We start from the raw sequence: 21,779 nt of genomic DNA, 5'->3' as shown, positions 1-21,779 counted from the left end.
ATGTGATTCAGGAGAGAAAATAAGGGATGGGGGGATAAAAGAGTGTGGTGGAGGGGTGAATTCAAGTATGATATATTGATACATTGTTAGGAACTTTTAAATGTCACAATGTACCTACCCAGCACAATAAAATTTTTTTTTAATATGTGCACATAAGAACTTAAAAAAAAAGATTCAGACATTTTGACTTTTTCAGCAAATCACATATTGATATATTTTACTTATCTACATTGAGATTTACATATATTACATAAAAGTTTGACATGTTGAAAGTGCGAGATGCATGTAAGAATTAACAAGAAGCACCCATGCATTTCCACCGTCAGTTGTTTTGTACAAACATGTGTACCCATAGCCTCTGGATAGGCCAACCATGATAAATGGGTGATTGTATGACAGGATGTGTAGTTTCTGTGTTTTGAAGTAATTAAATATTACATGGCACTCATAAAAGAAAAAAGAAAGAGAGAAAATAGACTGCACCAAAAGGAATCAGATATATAAACATAGTACAAGACAATTACAAATATCCACTATATACACAACAGAAAAGAAAGACACTAGCACAATGTAGGTTAAACTAAAAAGATAAAAATTAATTAAGGGAAAAGTATTATTAATAAAGTAATAAAAAGAAAGTGAGGGAGAGGGGGAAATGAAGAAAAAGCAAGATAAGAAGGAAAGGAAAGGGATATGAGGTATAGATACGAGGAAAACATTGTGAAAACACAATAATACTAATCCAAACAAAATAATCAAAAAAAACAAAGTAAAAAATATCTCCATACTAAAAGGAAAGAAAGACCTGTTTCCCAGGCCTCTGGTTCTAGAATGCACCAGGTCTGGGGGAAGAGGGATCAGTGTGATTTGCTCCTGCTCAGATCTGATCAAAGAGGTCAAACCAGATCAGTCAGTGTAGAAGCTGAGCCCTGCCCAAGCCAAGACAATGTCCACCACTGAGGCAAACACACAAAAGTGAGTTCTGTGTGACCCAGGATACAGCAACAGGGTGAACCAAATGTAGGCTGCTGTTGCTGACCAAGCCTGTGCTCTGTTCAGGTAGGGGTTCCCTCTCACCTGAGATGCTCCATGGGTGTGGGAAAGGCTCTGGCAGCCCCAGCATGCCCTCTAAATGCTCTGAACCTCTGAGTGCAAAGAAAGCATCAAACTAAAGCAATGTGCTCAAGGAGGGGGGTGGTTTGCAGACTACAGCACTGAGTGATCCCCAAGCTCCTGCACACCAGCCTCCACTCCAGTCCTCACATGAATCCACAAAGCTCGTCCCACTTCCCAACACAGGTCACAGCTATTTTCAGATGAAAGCTACTCTCCTTCTCTCTTAACACAGAACACACTCTCTACTGCAAAAATTGTGTCTGCTAACATGTCTACATCAAAATCAGTATTCTTGGACCCACAGGAGCTCATGGGGTAATCTCTCATTGACCCAGCAGAGAAGAGAGGCCATTAGGATTTGGTGATACAAAACATAGGAGCTTCCAATCCCTCAGGTGGTAAGGACAGACAGTAGGACCGTCTTAGGATGGTTCCCCATTATGGCACTTCTGACTTAGCTACTAAGTGCAGGAGACCTTCTCCACTGCCAGCTTGCTAAGCAAGTTGTAGCTCTCCTGCTGTACACTGCATTTTGTAAGTTTCCAGAGTCTGTGGTTGAAGCTTGCCAAGACATTCCTCCTGTCCAAAGTCTACAGCCCACCTGGAGATGAGCTTCCATTTCCCCAGCATGCTGCCAGTCACTCACTGTTAGGGCCATTTGTTTCTCTTATGAAGATCCAGAATTCTGGGTTTTACCTGGTCACGACCTGTTTCTGCACTCCAGTAGCTTTCCATCTCACCCTCCTGCTCCCTGCAGCCATATACCTGTTGTTTTGCTTCAATTTCGTGCAAATGCAGGAGAGTACTGGATATCTAGTCTGCCATTTTCCCTCCATCCTGTGGTCTCCTTTTTATTCGCTCCACCTGTGGCTTACAGTACTCTGTGAACATGTGGATTGATATCTTTTGTCAATTCTGAACACTTTTTGATTACATTACCTTAAAAAATTGCATCTGTCCATTCTCTTTACCTCTACTTTTGGAATAAAAATGGCACAGTGTCAAATCTTTCCACTGTAGCCCATATATGTCTTATACTCTACTTAATGTTTCACTTAATATTTTAAATATTTTATTCTAGCCTATCTTCTACTTCATTTTATTTTAAGCCACATCTAAATTCCTGACAAAACATCTTTGGAGTTCTTCATTTTAGTTGTTTTTCTGTTCTCGGAATTTTTGTTTTAGCTTTTTTTATGTTTTCATATTTTCTGCTGACTTTCTTTTTGCATTTTCATTTATTGACCACATTAAACATGGGTACTTTAATATTTGCTCAAACAAATACAATAACTGGATTTTCTGGGAGTTATTTCCTTTTTTTCTTAATATGGAATCAACATCTATTTATCCTTATTGAATGCTGGACATTATTCAAGAACTATTGTCAGGTGAGCCTCTGGCTCTGTAATTGTTCTGAGTAGCCATTACTTTTTAGGTCAGCAGGAAATCTGAGTAGAAGCATATCTGTGAACTCAAGATGGTTGAAAGTGACCTTGAGTCTTTGCAAACTCCAACCCAGGAGCACAGAACATTGGGATTCTCATCTAAAACCCAAGAAAGTTTACAGGTCCATCATTTCTGACAACCCACAAATGTCAACTTTTTCATCCCCAAAGCCCTTTGTATCTGTGAAACTCTGGGCAGCTTCCCAGCCTTTGAACCACGACTAGCAAATCAAGAACTATCTTGGAGGGAGGAGTGTTGCCAAGTGTTAGATTCTGTTGTGCTTTTCTCTAGAAATTATCTCTAGAAGTTTAGCCACTCAAGTCCTGGAAGCCTAGTGTGCAGGTGTTTTCAAATAGATTAACCAAATTTTGATTATCAGTGAAAGAGACAGCCTAAAACAATGAATCCACTGAAATTGAAAAATTATTTTAAAAGGTTTTGTGATATTAAGGGTACAGTGTAATGGGATGATTCTGTATTTTCCTGGGACCACCACTACTATCAAAATGTCAGGTAGTTCTATCAGCCAACAATTTCCTTCATTCACCATTGCAATTGACCTTCTCCCTCCAGACTGTCTTCTGGCAACCATCAACAAGCTTTCTGTCACAAGAGTTTTACTTTTTCTGCAATTAATGTAAGTGTAACCTTACGGTGTGTACTCTTGTGTTCCTGACTTTTTCACTTAGCATAATGCTTTTGAAACGTATCCACTCTATTTAGTATATAGGAATTTGTTTGTATTGTTGAGTAATATTCCATCTGTACAGATATACCACAACCTGTTTATTTACTCACTGCTTAATGAACATTTGGATTGTTTCCATTTCAGAGCAATTATGCACAAAGCTGCTGAAAATATGCTCATGACATTCTCTGTGTGGAACTCACTTCAGTTCTCTTGTGCAAATACTCCCAGTAGGGATTTCTGGGATGCACGGTATAGTCATTAAGATTTCTCATCCCTCTGACAAAACACCTGACAAAACAATCTAAAAAGAGGAAGGAATGATTTTGGCTCACGATTTCTGAGACTTCAGTTCACGGTCCTCTCTGTTGAGCCTGGGTCAAGGGTGAGTCAGAACATCATGGTGGCAGGAGCATACAAAGCAGGGCAGTTCAGTCAGAAAGCAGAGCAAGCTGCAACTGGAGGTGGCCAGGGCAAGATCCAGCCCCCAGGGACACACTCCCAGTTACCTACTTCCCACAGGTCCACTGCTTCCCAACACTGTATTAAGACTTTGAATGCATCAATGGTTTAAACCATTGATTAGTTCAGCTCCCTCATGATCTAATTATTTCTGGAAACACCCCTACAGACACAACAGAAGTGTGTCTGCTAATCTCTTGGCATCTCTCAATCCAATTGATTTGACAATCAAGATTAACTATTACACATAGTAATAATACATTTACCTATACAAGAAATTTCCAAAGTGCTGTCTTTCACAATGAATGTATAAATCTTCCAAGAGATCCACACCCTCCCCAACACTTGGTGTGATCTGTCTTGTAACTTGTGGCCATTCCACTGAGTGTGTAGAGGCATGTCACTGTTGAATAGAACGTCAAATAAACATGGAAAGATGTTTGGTCATCAATAGATTATCAATTTACATAGTAGAAATGCAAATTAAAACAAAATAACATGCTATTATACAACTGTCAGAATAAGTAAGTTTTTGTGATGCTGATAACATCAACTGCTGGGAAAGATACAAAGAAACCAGAACTCTCAAACATTGCTAGTAAGAATGCAAAAACAACCAGTGACTTTGGAAAATAGTCTGACAATTTATTCTGAAGTTAAATATATAATTAACAAACAATCCGGCAATCCCACTCCTAGGTGCTTATCCAAGAGCAATAAAACCATATGGCCACACAAACACCTATATGTGAATGTTTGCAACAGCTTCACTCACACCTTCAAAGATACTGTAAACAGCCCAAATGTTCATCACCTGGCGAATGGATAAACAAATTGTTATGTATTAGTAATTTCAGTGAGGCTGGATCTCAACTGCAGTGTGCCAAGTGAGAGAAACCAGACTCCTATGTTCTCTACGTTTCCATTTACATAGCAACCTGGAAAAGCAGAACTACAGGGACTGTGGACAAGTGTCAGCAGCTGCCAGAGCCCAGAGGCAAGCAGAGGCACCTGACTACAGAGATACACAGGAGGCCATTTGGAAGGCAATGAAGTGCTCTGTATCATGGTTAAAGGAGGGAGGTAATGGCTATAGACTGTGTCACAATTCATAGAATGGGACACTTTAGAAGGTGGGTTTTGACAGACCAAGGGAGTGGAGATGATTATACACGGCCGGCTCCCAGTATCGTCCACAAAACAATGAAGCTCTGATGGTGGGAGGGGCTCACTGCGGCCCAAACACTGACCACACCCCAGGGCATGTGGACCTCTGCAGCAAGTGTGCAGGTGCCTGGAAAGAACTGTCTACAATCCAAACACCTCATTGAGGAGGAGTTCTTGAAACAGTCTTTTTCTTCTCTTATCTTTTTTTTTGTTATTTTTCGTTACTTTTTTCTTATTTGTATTGCACTTTAATAGAATTTTCTCCCTTCTACTGTCTCATTTGTCCCTGTTTTAGAAAAATTTACTTTTATTATTTTTTAACTTTTTGGTTTAGAGTATTTTTGCCCCTTTCTTTTCTACAGTATTTTGATTGCTGTTGTTTTGAGTTGATTGCTACTCTATTTCTGGGTCTGGTATGCTTCTATGTAGGGATTGTACTGTGATTTGCTTCCTTCCTTCAGAGTGGAGCTAGGGACAACGCACAGCCCCTTCAGTTTATTAGGTGGGTGCTTGACCACTGAGCTTCACCCACAGCTCAGTCGCAAGAGATTGCATCTTACCGTATCCACCACTTAGTCCTGCTGGAACCTGGGTGGATACTTCAACTTAAAGAACAATGGAGATAAAAGTTCCCAGCCATGATCCAGCCACAAGGAGGCATGACTGTGGTGGGGGGTAGTGTGGAAGTCTTACTTCTATATATTCACCCCATATCAGTAGCAGAAAAAATGTCAACTTCTGTGGACATCGCACCTACAAGGGACCCCAGCATAGGTTGCCACCAGGTATTTACAGAGCACACATTGTTGGTAAGACTGGAGAATTTACCACGGAAGGTACACCATATACTCCACTGTATACACCACACCTGCTTAAACTACCAGAGGTACCCCACTCATGCAAGACCTACAAAGGAAGTGGATTGTACAGGCTCCAACACAGTATGCACTGATCATAGCCAAGGGAAAGTTACACAACTAAGTCCATTTGGAATTACACTGAACACTACACAGCAAACCAAGAGCCCAGGACACACAGTCTAAAGAAGCTTACTCCCTAGGAAGGTCCTCACATAAAAGTAGGGAAGTCTCCATCCCATCAGATGCACAAATATCAACATAGAAATGTAAGAACAGTGAAGAAGCAAGGTAATATGACCTCTCCAAAAGTTCAGAACATTCCAGTAACTGAATCCAAAGATACTGAAGTGGATGAAATGTTGAATAAATAGTTCAAAAGAATGGTATTTAAAATAATCAGTGAATCTAAAGAGGATACAAATAAACAGTCATAAGGAAGACAATAGAGATAGGAATGAACAGTTCAATAAAGAGAGATTCTGGGAAAAAAACTAAACACATCTTGATAATGAAACCCAGTTACTCAAATAAAAAACATCAGATCACACAAAGAAGTACAAATGGCCAAGAAATACATGAAAAAGAGTTCATTAACCATCAGGGAATTGCAAAAGCTACATTTAGATTCTGCATCACTCCAGTTACTACTGCTATCACCAAAACCCAAATAACATCAAATGCTGGCGAGGCTATGGGGGAAAAGGAACCCTAAACACTTCTGGTGAGAATGTAAATTGATGAAGCCACAATGGAAATCACCATGGAGTTTTCTCAAAAAAATTTTAAAAGAACTTCCATAGGATCCAGCCACGCCACTTTTAGGATATGTACTCAAAAGAATTAACGCCAGCTTTGTATAGAGGCATCTGAATACTCATGTTTATCCCATAACTATCCACAAGAGACAAAGTATGAAATCAGCCTAGTGCCCATCGATGGATGAACAAGTAAAGGAAATGTGGTATTCGTGCACAATGGAGTTTCCCTCCAATGGAACTGGAGATCATGATGTTAAGTGAAAGAAGCTAGTCCCACAAAAACAAGCATTGCAAGTTTTCTGTCATTTGTGGAAGTTGGCAGGGGGTCAAGGTCGTGAAAATAGATGGGAAGGGGGACTACTGGGAGGAAAAAGGAAATGGGAGGGGTGAAGGTAAAAGTACCTTGTACATTGTATGGGATGCTACCTTTCACTGTGTACAATGAATATGCACCAATGAAGAAAAGAAGGAATTTCAGAGCTTGAAGAAAAGGTTAATGAGTCATCACAGATAGTAACAAAGAAAAAAAGAATGAAGAGTACGTGCAAGGCCTATTGGACACTATTAAAAACCAAACTACAGATGCAGACAAAGGAGCTGAGACGTAGGCTCAAAGCATAGCGATCTTACTCAGGGCAACAATAGCAGAAAATTTCCAAATCTTAGGAGAGATATGCACATGCAAGTACAGGAAGCATTTAGAACCACAGACAGGACCAGAACAGAACCTCTCCATGTCTCATTATGGTTAAACTGTCAAGAGTGCAGAAGAGAGACTTCAAGATGGCAGCAAGAGGGAGGAAGGCAGAAAGCGAGCCTCCTAAAATAAAATCTTGGAGAGATGCTGGAGACACACCCTACAGGAAAAACCACTGAGAAGAGGCAAAACTTTGACTCCTCCACACCTCCAGCCTGCGCATAGCATCTCCACTCCACATTAAATGGAGAAACTAGGAGGGCTCCTATGCTGCCACCAAATGGCAGTGCCCAGATGGCTTGGGAAGATGCAGACCACAAGGTGAGCTAAGCGGCACTTGGTACATCCACAGACAACCCTGGGCCATATCAGCATTGTCCCCTGGACAGACCGACCTCCCACCAAGGGAAAAAAAGAAAAAAAAACTGAATAATAAGCAATAACAACAAAAAAGACACAAAGCAAAGAGGGCAGGGCGCCCTGAGCGCCAAAGAAGGGGGAAGGGAAATCCCTCACAACAAGCCAGCGGGAGAAGGCAAGAGCAGCAGCACCGCCCAGCAACCAGGAGCAGGAAAGCTTGTGAAAGTGGCGGTGGGAGGAAAACTCCACAGGAGAGGGGGGAAGACCCACTTCCCAAGTGAGCTGTAAACAAACACGCAGGCCTGAGAAAGCGGGTGCAGTGTCACCTTTCCCAGTGCTTGGAAAGGGGAAAGCTTGTAGCAGAGGCTCCCGCACAGGAGAACTCTGAGTAAACAAAGCCTGCAGGGCCAGGTGAGAGCTAAGCTCACCCCAGAGATGTGCATAAATAACGCCGCCAGCAACAGCAGGCTGACAGCAGCAGGCAGGTGAGCCACAGCCGCAGATACCATTCTCAGAACTGTCTCCAGACTCTTTTTTTTCTCTCTCCCTACCTTTGATGAGAAAACAACCAAACTACACCTGCATGCTGGAAAAACTTACTGAAATTGTATTGCATTTGAACTTGGGACATTTTGTGGGGTTTTTTTTGTCTTGTATTGTTTTGTTTTGTTTTTTAGTTTTTTTCCGCTTTGATGAGATGACAGAACTACTTCTGAGGCACCATCTCCAGGATTGGAGGCTGAGGGACAAACACCAAAGTTATTAAGACTGAAACTTCATTGCATTTGAACTTGGAGATTTTTTTTCATTTATTTATTTTTAATTTTTTCTTTATTTTTTATTTTTTATTTTCAATCTTCTCTCTGTCTCTCTAATGCCTGTTCAGCTTACTGTTGATTAGCACACTATCTCTCCCTATTTATATCTTTGAAACTTTTGTTTGTTTGTTTTGTTTTTATCTACTTGTTTGTTTGTTTTTCCCTTTTTCTTTAACCTCTTTGCTTTCCATCTCCTCTCACCCTTCCATTCTAAATATCACCATTGTTATTATTACAAACCAGAAAATACTTAATTGCACATAGTACAGGGACAATAACAACAACAAGAGCAATGACGGGAAGACAGAAAAAATAGGGAAACCAGTTTCCCCACAGCAAAAAATTAGTATAGGAACCAGAGGGAAATGAAGAAAACAGATACTCAGATCCAGACTCCAACAAAATGAAGATAAACTATGCCAAAGAACCCAATGAAGCCCACAAGAATAATCTAAAAGAAGAAATACTACAGGTAATCAATGAGAATTTATAGAGATGATACTGGATAGGGTCAACCAAAATGTACAGGAGACACTCAAGAAATTGCAAGACAACAAAAATAGAGAATTTGAAAAAGCAAAAGAAGAAATAAAGGAAACCATAGAAGCACTGTATAAACACCAAAGTGAAACAAAGAGCACGATTAATAAAGAGATAAATGAACTCAGGACAAAAATAGACAACATTAAAGAGGAAATGATCCAAGATATGGAAAACCTCAGAAAAAAGAATGAACAGAACTGCAAAACAAAACGGAAGGACAATCCAGCAGAATAGAACAAACAGAAGACAGAATCTCAGAACTTGAAGAGGAAATGGTAATTAAAGGAAAAACCGAAGAACTATTAGTTAAACAACTCAAGACCTGTGAAAAGAAAATGCAAGAACTCACCGACTCCATCAAAAGACCAAACTTGAGAATCATGGGCATCGAAGAAGGAGAAGAGGTGCAAGCAAAAGGAATGCGTAATATATTCAACAAAATAATAACGGAAAATTTCCCAAATCTAGAGAAAGATATTCCCATACAGATGCAAGAGGCCTCCAGGACACCAAACAGACCAGATCAAAATAGAACTACCCCACAACATATCATCATTAAAACAACAAGTTCAGAAACTAAGGAAAGAATATTCAAGGCTGTAAGAGGAAAGAACAAATAACATACAAAGGTAAACCCATCAAAATCACAGCAGACTTCTCAACAGAAACATTAAAAGCAAGAAGAGCATGGGGTGAGATCTTCCGGGCACTGAATGAAAATAACTTCAACCCCAGGACACTCTACCCAGCAAAACAATCATTCAAATTATATGGAGCAATAAAAGTCTTCCATGATAAGCAAAAACTAAAACAATATGTGACCACAAAGCCACCACTACAAAAGATTCTACAAGGGATTCTGCACACAGAAAGTGAAACCCAACTTAACCATGAAAAGACAGGCAGCACCAAACCACAGGAAAAGAAAAAGCAAGACAGTAGAGCGTAACCTCAACTTAGGTACACACAATCAAACCTTCAAACAACTAAGACAACCAAATGACAGAAATCACCACATAACAATCAGTACTAACACTTAATGTTAATGGACTTAATTCACCCATCAAAAGGCACCGCTTGACAAAATGGATTAAAAAGGAAGATCCAACAATTTGTTGCTTACAGGAGACCCATCTCACTGACAGAAATAAGCATAGGCTTAGGATGAAAGGCTGGAAGAAGATTTACCAAGCCAATGGCCCCCCAAAACAGGCAGGAGTAGCAATACTTATCTCTGACAAAGTAGACTTCAAACCTACATTAATCAAATGAGATAAAGAAGGACATTCCATACTAATAAAAGGGGAAATAGACCAAAAGGAAATAATAATCATCAAGCTGTATGCACCCAATGTCAACACACCCAATTTCATCAAACATACCCTGAAAGACCTAAAAACATATATAAACGCCAACACAGTGGTTGAGGGAGAATTTAACACCCCATTATCATCAATAGATAGGTCATCCAAACAAAAAAATCAATAAAGAAATCCAAGATCTAAAATATACCATAGACCAAATGGACCTACTTGATGTCTACAGAACATTTCATCCAACTTCTACACAATATACATTCTTCTCAGCAGCCCATGGAACCTTCTCCAAAATAGATCATATCCTAGGGCACAAAGCAAGTCTCAGCAAATATAAGAAAATAGAAATTATACCGTGCATATTATCTGATTACAATGCAGTAAAAGTAGAACTCAACAACAAAAGTAAAGACAAAAAACATGCAAACAGCTGGAAACTAAATAACTCATTACTTAATGAAGAATGGATCATTGATTAAATAAAAGAGGAAATTAAAAAATTCCTGGAAGTCAATGAAAATGAAAACACAACCTACCAGAACCTATGGGACACAGCAAAGGCAGTCCTGACAGGAAAGTTTATAGCCATGAGTGCATATATTAAAAAGACTGAAAGATCCCAAATCAATGACCTAATGATAAATCTCAAACTCCTAGAAAAACAAGAACAAGCAAATCCCAAAAGAAATAGGAGAGAAATAATAGAAATAAGAGCTGAAATCAATGAAATAGAAACCAAAAAAACCATACAAAGAATCAATGAAACAAAAAGTTGCTTCTTTGAAAAAATAAACAAGATCGATAGACCCCTGGCAAACCTGACTAAAATGAGGAAAGAAAAAACCCAAATTAATAGAACCAGTAATGCAAAAACAACAAACACCATGGAAGTCCAGGAAATCATCAGAGACTACTTTGAGAACCTATATTCAAATAAATTAAAAAATCTTAAAGAAATGGACAGATTTCTAGATACATATGACCATCCAAAACGGAACCAAGAGGATATTAATCACCTGAATAGATCTATAACACAAAATGAAATTGAAGTAGCAATCAAGAGTCTCCCCAAAAAGAAAAGTCCAGGACCTGATGGATTCTCTGCTGAATTCTATCAGAATTTTAAAGAACTGATACCAACCCTCCTAAAACTGTTCCATGAAATAGAAAGGGAAGGAAAACTGCCTAACACATTTTATGAAGCCAGTATTACACTTATCCCAAAACCAGGCAAAGACACCTCCAAAAAGGAGAACTATAGGCCAATCTCCTTAATGAACATTGATGCAAAAATCCTCAACAAAATAATGGCAAACCGAATTCAACAACACATCAAAAAGATTATTCACCACGACCAAGTAGGCTTCATCCCAGGGATGCAGGGGTGGTTCAACATATGAAAATCAATAAACGTAATAAACCACATTAACAGAAGCAAAGACAAAAAAAACTTGATCATCTCAATAGATGCAGAAAAAGCCTTTGATAAGATCCAACATCATTTCATGATAAAAGCTCTAAGAAAACTAGGAATAGAAGAAAGTTCCTCAACATTATAAAAGCTATATATGACAAACCTACAGCCAGCATTATACTTAATGGAGAAAAACTGAAACCATTCCCTCTAAAATCAGGAACCAGACAAGGATGCCCACTATCTCCACTACTATTCAACATAGTACTGGAATTCCTAGCCAGAGCAATTAGGCAAGAAGAAGGAATAAAAGGAATACAAATAGGTAAAGAATCAAAATATCCCTATTTGCAAATGACATGATCCTATACCTTAAGACCCAAAAAACTCTACTCAGAAGCTCCTAGACACCATCAATAGCTACAACAAGGTAGCAAGATATAAAATCAACATAGAAAAATCATTAGCACTTCTATACACTAACAATGAACAAACTGAGAAAGAATATATGAAAATAATTACATTTACAATAGCCTCAAAAAAAAATCAAATACCTAGGTGTAAACCTAACAAAAGATGTGAAAGACCTCTACAAGGAAAACTATACACTTCTGAAGAAAGAGATTGAGGAAGACTATAGAAAGTGGAGAGATCTCCCATGCTCATGGATTGGTAGAATCAACAAAGTAAAAATGTCGATACTCCCAAAAGTAATCTACATGTTTAATGCAATTCCCATCAAAATTCCAATGACATTCATTAAAGAGATTGAAAAATCTACCATGAAATTTATATGGAAACACAAGAGGCCACAAATAGCCAAGGCAATACTCAGTCAAAAGAACAATGCTGGAGGTATCACAATACCTGACTTCAAACTATATTACAAAGCAATAACAATAAAAACAGCATGGTACTGGCACAAAAACAGACATGAAGACCAGTGGAACAGAATAGAGAACCCAGATATGAAGCCACACAACTATAACCAACTTGTCTTTGACAAAGGAGCTAAAAATATACGATGGAGAAAAAGCAGCCTCTTCAACAAAAACTGCTGGGAAACCTGGTTAGCAGTCTGCAAAAAACTGAAACTAGATCCATGTATATCACCCTATACCAAGATTAACTCAAAATGGATCAAGGATCTTAATATCAGACCCCAAACTCTAAAGTTGATACAGGAAAGAGTAGGAAATACTCTGGAGTTAGTAGGTATAGGTAAGAACTTTCTCAACGAAACCCCAGCAGCACAGCAACTAAGAGATAGCAAAGATAAATGGGACCTCATAAAACTAAAAAGCTTCTGCTCAACAAAAGAAATGGTCTCTAAACTGAAGAGAACACCCACAGAGTGGGAGAAAATATTTGCAAGTTACACATCAGACAAAGGACTGATAACCAGAATATATAGGGAACTGAAAAAACTAAATTCTCCCAAAATTAATGAACCAATAAAGAAATGGGCAAGTGAACTAAACAGAACTTTCTCAAAAGAAGAAATTCAAATGGCCAGAAAACACATGAAAAAATGCTCACCATCTCTAGCAATAAAGGAAATGCAAATTAAAACCACACTAAGATTCCACCTCACCCCTGTTAGAATAGCCATCATCAGCAACACCACCAACAACAGGTGTTGGAGAGGATGCGGGGAAAAAGGAACCCTCTTACACTGCTGGTGGGAATGTAGACTAGTACAACCACTCTGGAAAAAAATTTGGAGGCTACTTAAAAAGCTAAACATCGATCTACCATTTGATCCAGCAATACCACTCTTGGGGATATACCCAAAAGACTGTGACACAGGTTACTCCAGAGGCACCTGCACTCCCATGTTTATTGCGGCCCTATTCACAATAGCCAAGTTATGGAAACAGCCAAGATGCCCCACTACTGACGAATGGATCCAGAAAATGTGGTATCTATACACAATGGAATTTTATGCAGCCATGAAGAACGAAATGTTATCATTCACAGGTAAATGGATGGAACTGGAGAACATCATTTTTGGCCCAAAAGACCAAAAATCGTATGTTCTCCCTCATATGTGGACATTAGATCAAGGGCAAACACAATAAGGGGATTGGACTTTGAGCACATGATAAAGCGAGAGCACACAAGGGAGGTGTGAGGATAGGTAAGACACCTAAAAAACTAGCTAGCATTTGTTGCCCTCAATGCAGAGAAACTAAAGCAGATACCTTAAAAGCAACTGAGGCCAATAGGAGAAGAGGACCAGGAACTAGAGAAAAGGTTAGATCAAAAAGAATTAACCTAGAAGGTAACACCCACGCACAGGAAATCAATGTGAGTCAACTCCCTGTATAGCTATCCTTATCTCAACCAGCAAAACCCCTTGTTCCTTCCTATTATTGCTTATACTCTCTCTACAACAAAATTAGAAATAAGGGCAAAATAGTTTCTGCCGAGTATCAAGGGGGTAGGGGGAGAGAGGGTGGGGGCGGGGGGGTAAGGGAGGAGGTGAGGGAATCGGGGAGAAATACCCAAGCATTGTATGCACATATGAATAAAAAAAAAGAGTGCAGAAGAAAGAAAGGCTGTTGAAAACACCAAGAGGGGAGCACCGATCCGAACTCATCAGAATTACAGATTTCTCTGCAGAAAGTTTAAAGGCCAGAAGGGCATGGAATGATCTATTTCAAGCCCTGAAAGGAGATAACTACCACCCTACATTACTATATCCAGCAACGTTCTCCTTCAGAACTGGAGGACAAATAAAGACCCTCCAAGATAAGCATAAACTAAAAGACACTCCTGATCAATAATTCTTCAGAGAACGCTGAGCACGTAAGAGGAAGCTGCAGAAAACAATCATGAGAACTTGGGAGGGAGCAAATCTCACTAAAAGAGGGGACAGCAGATAAGAAGAAAACAAGCAAACCTTCCCAGCTCAACAAACTGTGAAACCTTACGGTGAAGGAGGGTGGATTTTAGTGCTATAGAAATTATAACTCAATAAACCTGACTACATAGACAGCTAACTATTTCATTTTAATGCATATGCACTCAGGTTGATTTCCTCTACTCTAGCTTCCTGTGCATAGTAACCTAGCTGGATAGACCGTTTAGTATGGAAGGTTCTTCCTCAGCCAAATGAGGGCTTCAGTTATCAGTTCTGTTTTCATCCCGCCCTGAATGTCATGGATCCTTAAAGTCATGGGCGGTGATAGCCAGGACGGTGTCTAGAAGTGCAGTCTCTGCCAGCTTCACCAAGGAACCAGTGACACCCTCACTGGTCTTGGGGTGTGACCAGTCTCTGTTCCATATTACCAATCCTGTCTGTCACAATTGTCCTGTCCCTCCCCTGGCCTCGGTCTGCTACTGGGCCAAGTGTTGTCTGACTACTTTATCACTCGGTCTTTTCCTTGGTCATGGATCTAACCCTTAAGCTGGTAAAGCACACGGGGTGCACATGTTCAGAATATCCTCTATTAAACTTTATTTATCACTCAATAAATTTGAAAGTTTATTTAATTAAAAAAATATATTCCCACATAACCGTCAGTGGCATTCACATATGATTTCAGCTTTTCCCACCTGTGCTTATGTCGTGGTTTTGGGTCTACTGGTGTGTTTCCTTCTTTTTGCCGGTTATATTACTGATGTGATGTTATTGCTTTCGTGACAAGAACAAGTTCCCAAATACATCACCAACACTGCCACTCTTCTGGTTCTACATCTCTTGTTTCTGCCTGTGTACTATGTAGTAATTTGCCTGCCTTGAGAACATTGCTTTCCTGTGATTTTTCTATATGCTTGGTTAAAAGTTACAGATTTTCAGCAAAAATGCCAGCCTGTGTCCTTGACAGTCTCTTTCCAGATGGACTCTGGGCTTTGCCATGTGACTTGACTTGGTTTACATATCCATAGCAAATGTGACACAGACAGGAACAGTGCTTCTGTCCAGGGGTTTGCTCTCTCTCTCCTGCTGCATTCGGAACCCTGAGAACTTGTAAGACTAGAGACCAGGCTGGCCTGCTAGAGACAGGCCACATGCAGAAAAACCAGTGCCCCAGCCAGCAGCCTGTCAACCACCAGATCTGTAAGTCACACAATTCCAGATCACCTATCCAACCCGCTAATGACCACAGACACAAGACAGAGCCCCACAGAAACCTGCCATGCCAACACAGGTGGAGAAATTCAGCCTTCCACAGTGCTCAGCACAACGGCACCTTTAAGCCACTACATTTTAGAGTGGTTTATTACAAACTAACAAACACAATTGCTACATTTCTAAAGTAATTTTCTGACATAAGATAATAAAGTAATTCGTGGCCCTGTGTTTTCCTTTGGGGATTATTCTAGCTGAATGCTGTAAATTTGGGTCCATAGTAAGTTTGTGTCTGAAACTGAAATTTTCTCTTCTTCTTGTTCTCTTTTTCTCTTTTTTCCCTAATAGTTGTTAGGAGAACTTGTATTTCATCTTTCTAAAATCACTTTATTATTTCCTTGCCATTATATTTTGCAAAATAATCTGAGCAATTTCTGCTTTTTATAACACATTGCTGTTTTCTTCATGGCTTAAGTCAGTCATATTTTGTAAATGTTGCAACAGCTCCAGAAAAGACAGGAAATTTTTTGCAAAATTCATGTTTCAATGTCTTTTTAGGCAACCTCTCCTAGAACGCAGGCTTCCGGGGGGCCAGGTGTCTGTTTTGCAGTGCAACCTCTAGAATGCAATCACTGCCTGGCATGGAGTAGGTACTCAATTCATGCATGTTTGTTGAGTGAATATGTTAACAAATCTAATAATGCTAGCTAGTACTATTGGTGATTAATGTCTTGTGATTATTTATGCCTCATTATGATCAGTATGCGTGTGCTGGAAAGTGAAACAGACCTGTTAATGCCGTCGTGCTATGGTGAAGTTCTTCCTGTATAGTCTGATACTCTTTCTTTCGACTCCTGGTACATAATTATCTGTTAGTGTAAAGTTTTTCTGTAAAGTTAGCACTCATCTCTATAAAATCATAGTCTTTATCTTGTGATGTGAATATGTTTGCCATGAATTCTTCGCTGTCTGATATTCAGATTAGGCTTTCTGGGAATCCTTTGCTGGTTCCCTGTCGCCCCTCCACAGCAGAGATGGCGAAGTGACCACTGACTCCTTCTCCTTTGATCCCTGTAAACAAACAAATGAAAAATACTTTTACCTAGGCACCAATGTGCCCCACTAAAAATGGGTAGTCACGTGACTAAATGCTGGCCGAGGGAGAGAAGGGAAGCTGCTGCATGGACTTCAGGAAGGGAGTGAGCTTGTATCCCCTTTCCTCTCCCTGCTGCTCTGCATGCAGATGTGGTGGTTGGCTTCCTGCAGTCATCTTGGACACTGAGACCTCTGAGGGTGATGGCTAAGTGGCTTCTGGGTGATGGTGGAGCAGAGACAGGGAAGCATTGTAGAGCATCCAGACCACCCAGGGGTCCAACATCCGGGCTTAGGTTACACAAGAAAATTAACTCTTGTGAATTAAACCAACTGTTGTCTGCGGTATGTATTTCAGATCCAATTTGCTCATTCTGATTAATGTCAAGATGTGACTGAGAACCCAGACCTCAAACAAAGAAGTAAGCGTGCTCACTTTTTCTCTTTTCCCTCCAGCGCTCGTGCCATCCTCATTCATTCTTTTCCTTTCCTTTGGAATTTTCAAATTGTTCTACATTTAAATAATTTCAGTGTTTGAAATTAATCCTATTATGTCATAATTTTATCATCACTGAGCTCTTAATTTATTTCCTTTGTTGGCTGACTGGCACAGATTTCTAAATTCTTCCTAAAGAAGGTTGGGTAGAGGTTCTACATGAGCATGCACTTGTGAGAGAGAGAGAGAGAAAGAGCGAGAGGAGGGAGAGAGAGAGAGAGAGAGGAGAGAGAGAGCATGATTTCTTCGCCTGCTGCCTACACCTTATAAGGTCAGTTCGTTCAACCAACTCACTGTGACTGCTACCAAATTACTAGAGCCTAAAGATGTCTCTTTAAACCCTGGCAGGACACCCATGTTTATTGCGGCCCTATTCACAATAGCCAAGTTATGGAAACAGCCAAGATGCCCCACCACTGATGAATGGATTAAGAAAATGTGGTATCTATACACAATGGAATTTTATGCAGCCATGAAGAAGAACGAAATGTTATCATTCGCTGGTAAATGGATGGAATTAGAGAACATCATTCTGAGTGAGGTTAGCCTGGCCCAAAAGACCAAAAATCGTATGTTCTCCCTCATATGTGGACATTAGATCAAGGGCAAACACAACAATGGGATTGGACTTTGAGCACATGATAAAGTGAGAGCACACAAGGGAGGTGTGAGGATAGGTAAGACACCTAAAAAATTAGCTAGCATTTGTTGCCCTTAATGCAGAGAAACTAAAGCAGATACCTTAAAAGAAACTGAGGCCAATAGGAAAAGGGGACCAGGAACTAGAGAAAAGTTTAGATCAAAAAGAATTAACCTAGAAGGTAACACCCATGCACAGGAAATCAATGTGAGTCAATGCCCTGTATAGCTATCCTTATCTCAACCAGCAAAACCCCTTGTTCCTTCCTATTATTGCTTATACTCTCTCTACAACAAAATTAGAAATAAGGGCAAAATAGTTTCTGCTGGGTATTGAGGGGGTGGGGGGAGAGGGAGGGGGCGGAGTGGGTGGTAAGGGAGGGGGTGGGGGCAGGGGGGAGAAATGACCCAAGCCTTGTATGCATATATGAATAATAAAATAATATAAATAAATAAATAAACGAATGAATGAATAAATAAAAAACCCTGGCAGGACTAGCAGACATTTCCCCCTTCTTTCCTTCTCCATAGGCCTGCTTGAGTGAGTAGCCACCAAGCAGACCACAGGTGAAGGGTCAGCACTCTGGTCTGAGCAGAGTTCTCCAGAACAGCGTTGGTGCAGAGGGCTCCCTCAGACAGGAAGTCTGGGCAGAAGTTTAGGTCCTTGCAAGGACGGTCTGTCCTCACAAAGTCCTACAACCATATTTCTCAGGGTGGCTTGAACAGCAGAAATCTGCAGTTGCTCACAGTCCTCAAGCCAGAAGGTTAAGATCAAGGTGTCAGCAGGGCTGGCTCCCTGCGGGGCTGAGCGGGAGAAGCTATCCAGCCTCCTTCAGGCTTTTGCTGGCTTGTCGGCCATCTTTAGCATCCTTGGCTTATAGATGCAGCTGTCAACCTCTGACTTCATCCTTGCATGCCGTCTCCTTGTAAGCGTACCTGTGCTCCAGTTGCCCCCTTTTTAAGGCTGCCAATCATATTAGATAAGGGGCCCACCCACTCCAGAATGACCCCATATTAACTAATGACATCCCCTGAGTTCCACATTTTAAGGTACTGGGGGTTAGATCTTCAACAAGAATTTTAGGGCATCACAATCAACCCCTAAGGGTACCCATGACTTCAGATTGGGTGTCCTCGTGCACTGCCTTCTCCTGTGTCCACACTCCAATGGGGAGTCCACTCAGCAGAACTGTGTCCTTGCACAGGACTTGCCAAGTCTCCCCTCTGTGCTGATCCAGCTCCCTTCTCAGCAGGCCCACTTATCTTGGTTTAAAGGACAAGCAATGGGGGTGGGAACTTTTCTGCTCTATCTCTCAAAGACCCCTGCGCTGGGAACCGCCATTCAGCCTCTCTCAGCTATTGTTTCTCAAATGCATCACCCCTGTGGGACCCTTCAGGGTGGGTTATACGTCCTATAAATTGCTAGGTCCTTGGTTTATTACCAGGAAAACCCATTCCTGCAGCTCCTGAGGCCCTGGCAGAGGTGGCTTCATTGCCTTAATACAGCAAAGGAGAAATCTGAGAAAAAGATTTCTGTTCACTTTGGCTTAAGGTCTCTCTGCCACCTGGATTTTACACAACAGCTTTCATTATTCTTACAACTTAACATTTTCACTCGATGCGTCTTGTCTCAGTTCTTTTGTGAGACTATTAGAAAATACCACAGACTGGGTCATGTACAAAGAAAAGAAATTTATTTCTCACAATTCTAGAGGCTGGGACGTTCAAGATCCAGTCTGCGGCACGCAGTGTCTGGTGAAGACCAGCGTGCTGTGTCCTCACAGGGTGGAGGGCAGAAGGGCAAGAGACCCCTGGAGAGCAAGGTGGCCAGCTTGCCTCACAGGTGCAAGGGGACTCTTCAATAAGGGCTTGAATCCCACCCATGAGGGAGGAGCCTCTGAGGGCTCATCACCTAGAAAGCCCCTGTTCACCGTCACTGTGACACCTGGCTCATTCAAACTACAGCATCACTTGTTTTGAATTTAATGCAAGCCCTCCCCACCTGGCGTATGAGCTGGTCCTTCAAGGAAGAAAAGTCATGTCACAAACCTTCCAAGTTTACTGCAGTTCTGGCCTCCACACAGGGCACAGATCACCCTGGGGCTGGCTCTCCACCCATCTGCCCCACCCACTCCTCTTATTCCTGTACCACTCTGTTCTTCCCGCACCAACCACAGTGAGCAGCTTACCAGGGCAGGGTGCTCACATCCATGGATCTCGTCCAGGCATTTATTATTGTCATTCGTTGTGACGAAGCAGACTGAGGACAGAGGAGTTTGGTACGTTGCTCAGCATTGATTGGTTTGTTAGAGCAGAGTTAAGATTCTCAAAGAAGCCATCAAGTCCTCTCAGGATGAACAGAACTGGCCTTCCCCACACCACGCTGATCTCCCATCCATCCCTGATGTCACGCAACAGGCCCCACATCTGCATAAATGCCCTGGCCTCTCTCACCGAGTAGCCTCCAGTAGGCTACAAAGATACCATGAGGACAAGCAGAGTGACAGTGTCAGTCCATTGTCCACCCATATCCTCAGTAATCAGGAGGACCCTCTCCCTCCAGCTCCCCAGGACACAGGTTCTAAAACACTCTTCCAAGCACCAATACACCAGGTGCTGGCAAAACCAAAGCACCACAGCGATCACTTAGAGAATCCACCTGCTTCTTCTTTCCTGAGTGGAGGCTGTCCACTCGTCAGCGCTTTTACAGCCTTCACGGAGAGAATTGAGAACTCAGTCTGTTTGATTTATAATTGAAAATCATAAGCTACAGTGTTCGCCTGCCGTTCCCGTGCTCGGGTGAAATGATACGCGACGTTCCATCACTCAGCCTGTAATTGGCATGCGCCGCATCGGTGTGCCCCGGGTCGGTCCCCGAGGCCGCTAACAAGTCGATACCATCGCACAGGCTGCAGAGCAAAGACTCGGTGAAAATACTGTTGCATGCTGATTTGTTCTCTGACTCCTGCTTTCATGCAGACACACCAGGATGCACAAGGCACTTCATTAGCGGGGGCTGGCAGAGGAGCAGGCCTGGCCCGGCAGGGACATGGTGCCCCCCACAACATGCTCTGCTCCACCAAATGCAGAAGGGCTTCTGAGTCTCCTCCTGGGCCCAACTGCGCTTTTCCTTGAAGTCCAGTTTCAGCAAAAACCGGCTAAGTCGATCTATTAGGAATGTCCTGCCATTCAAACCCAATCCCCCTTGACATCTGATCTGGCGCCCTGATCACTCCTCCACCTCCCCGTGTGACATCTGCTGGCCTGGCCTGTCTTCAGCGAGAATCCTATTAGGTGGGTTTTAGCCAGAACCTCCCTCACCATCTTCTTAGTTGTTTCCAATCCCCGGTCCCCGTGTGTGCCTCGACTGTAAATCCTCACCTCCCCAAGCTGTGTTGCAATCAAACACAGTCTCTCTGCCCTTCTAAAATCTCACCGTGTTCCCCACCCCTGGTGTGAGGGTCCTGACTAAAGCCCGAGTGTCATTGAATAGTGTTCTTATCCATTCCTGGGGCCTTTCCTGTGTTGGGGTACAAGCATCCCCATTCTTGGCCTCAGTTGGCCCCTCAACCCCAGACCTGAGCAGAGCTGAGCAGTGTCTCGTGCCCCCTGAGACACATGACATGAGGCCAGAGAGGACATGATGTCCACCCTTGAAGGTCCCACCTTGGGGTCTGAAGTCCCCCAGCTCTGGCAGAGCTAAGCACTGCTCCTCCTCATTCACTGCATTGTCTGGGCCAGGCCCCAGGGACATAAGGTGACCCAGACCTGGCCATCTCCTTCTGTGCAAGTTGGGGGATAAGATACAGGATGGACAAGGTGACAG

The sequence above is a fragment of the Castor canadensis genome, chromosome 8, assembly GCF_047511655.1.
Source record: "Castor canadensis chromosome 8, mCasCan1.hap1v2, whole genome shotgun sequence".
Lineage (NCBI taxonomy): Eukaryota > Metazoa > Chordata > Mammalia > Rodentia > Castoridae > Castor > Castor canadensis.
This window is presented reverse-complemented; position numbering follows the sequence as displayed.